Genomic DNA, 2601 nt, shown 5'->3' with positions numbered 1-2601 from the left:
GGTCTTCAAGGAAGGGGTCTCTTCAATCTGCCAAATAGTGGATGGAGGTCTTCAAAGGAGGTTTCTCCATGTGGCTGATAGTTGATCAAGGTCTTCAGGGATGAGGGTTCTTCCACATGACAAATAGTTGATCAGTGTCTTAAAGGATGGGGTCTGTTCCATGTGACAGATAATGGGCCTTCAGAGATGGGGAGGGTCCTTTATATGGCTGACAGCTGATCAAGTCTTCAGGTATAGGTCTTCAGGTATATGTGACAGATAGGTGATTGAAGTCTACAGTGATGAAGACACTTTTCCCTGGGGTCCTCCACACACACAGCTGATGACTGAGCCAAGTCTTCAGGTGTGAGGACTCATTTCTCCATGGACAGCTAATTGAGAAGCTTCTCTATCAGGTCCACATGGGCCAGCAGCATCCACTGGCAGCACTGGCAGCATCCACAGGGCATCTTCTTTGGTGTACTCCACCTGCAGCAGCCCCAAGTAGGCCTCCCACTTGCTACCCACAATCTTGCCGCTCATGAAGCAGCACACTGGGATGATCATGATGAAGGTGAGGAGGCAACGGCACCAATGGGAGGCACACGCTCTGATGTCCCTTTTCTGCCCTTGTTCTAGCCACAATTAAAAGCATTTTTAACAAACAAATCCAATGCAGCCAACATTGGAAAGAAATCAGTAAAGTGGGGGGTGGATTCTAGTACATATTTATGACAAAAACATTTCTCAAATATAAAGGAAAATGAAGAAAATTTATGAAAAAATGAGCCATTCTCCAACTGATAAATGATCAAGGGATAAGAACAAGCATCATGCAGCAGAAGAAATTAAAGTCATCAATGAAAAAATACTCTAAATCACTATTGATGAGAGAAATGTAAATTAAAACAACTCTGAGGTACCATTTCATACCTAATGAGACAGAAAAGGAAAGTGATAAATATTGGAGGGCCTGTGGAAAATTGGTACACTAATGCATTATCGGTGGAGTTGTGAACCGTTGAGAACAACTTAGAACTATGCAAAAGCGCTATACTTTTTGACTCAGCAATGCACAAAGAGATTAAGGAAAAGGGAAAAGTACTTCTATATACATAATATTTATAAGAGCTCTTTTTTTGTGGTGGCAAAATATTGGAAACTTAGAGGATGCCTATTAATTGGGGAACAGTTGATAAAGTTGTGTATATAAGTTTGATGGAATACTATTGTGATACATACCGGTTTCAGAAAAGTCTAGGAAAATTATGTGAATTGATGGAATATAAAATTAGCCAAACCTGAAAAACTTGGTATACAAGTATGGCAGTGCTGTAATGGTAACCAGCTGTGAAAGACGTAGCTATTCCAATCAATGCAAAGATCCAGGACATTTCCAAAAGACACATGATTTGTAATGCTGTCCCCCTCCATAAAGAGATCTGATGAACACAAGTTAAAGTATATTTTCTTCACTTACTTTGCTACTTTTTTTGCAACATGCCCAATATAGAAATATATTTTGCATGACTTCACAGGTATAATTGATATCATATTGCTTGCCTTATCAATGAGTGGATGGAAGGTCAGAGGGAATGAAAGAACTTGGAACTCAAAAAGTTTTTTTTTTCAATTAATGTTGCAATAAATACATTTTGAATGTTATATACAAAAACACTTGGAAAAATTTCAGAAATCTGCACAATGCAATGACAAACCAAATTTCCAGAGGACCAAAGATAAAATATAATACTCACCCACTGAAAGAGTGGTGATGGACTCAGAGTGCAGAATGAGATATATAATTTTTGGATATGGACAAGGTGGGATTTTGTTCTTCTTGACTACCCATATTTGTTGCGCTGCTTTCTTTTCTTTTCTCTTTTTTTCTTTCTTCCATTTATATGAATGGGTGGAGAGAAATAATTTTTCATTAAAATAAAATTTAACTAAAAAGAATAAGAATGCCTATTTTAATATGCCCAATAAGTGGTATGCCAGTCTTAGCAAGAAGACCCAGAATGCAACACTTAGTGGAACCAAAATCTTTTCCATAGAATCCTTAACAAATAATCTTCCATTCTCCAAATGAAGACTACAAGTGATTGGGAATTCATCATTTCCCAAGAAAGACCATTCCAACTGTGACTGGCTCTGATCTGTAGGGATATTTTCCTTTAAATGAATAGAAATATGATTCTCTGTAGTTTGTACCTGTTTTCTGCTCCTATTCTTTATCTTCCTCCCACCCCCATTCCAGACCAAGCAAACATGTTAGTATAGATCTTGTTCCTTATAAAATCCATCAAATACTCAACAGTCACTAAAAGTTGCTGAGCTTTGGCTCCTCCATCTATTAATTGGGTATAGAACAAGGCTATTTTGAGGAATTCACTCCAGAATTTGTAAAATATTTAAGAAGTATAAATTGTGATGATGATGACAATGATGATGATTTACTTATAGAAACCCTTTCTAGGTCTTTCATTCTGCAACTATATTTAGTTAGCAGTTAAATTTTTTCAGCTTTAAAAGGTGAATTTACTTGGTGAAGCTAGTGATTGGGAATGCTGCATTTGTGAGCATATTTATGCGAATTTCTCCTGTAGAAATGAACAGTAC

At 37.3% G+C, this 2601-nt stretch overlaps 1 pseudogene; it reads right to left on the bottom strand.

The window, feature by feature from the left end:
- Positions 1-371: 371 nt before the first annotated feature.
- Positions 372-546, bottom strand: LOC140525849 (DNA-directed RNA polymerases I, II, and III subunit RPABC5 pseudogene; annotated as a pseudogene).
- Between the last annotated feature and the right edge of the window lie 2055 nt (positions 547-2601).

This window comes from Notamacropus eugenii, chromosome 1 (genome assembly GCF_028372415.1).
Source record: "Notamacropus eugenii isolate mMacEug1 chromosome 1, mMacEug1.pri_v2, whole genome shotgun sequence".
Classification (NCBI taxonomy): Eukaryota; Metazoa; Chordata; class Mammalia; order Diprotodontia; family Macropodidae; genus Notamacropus; species Notamacropus eugenii.
The sequence above is the reverse complement of the archived record's forward strand: the minus strand, read 5'-3'. Positions and strand labels throughout refer to the sequence as shown.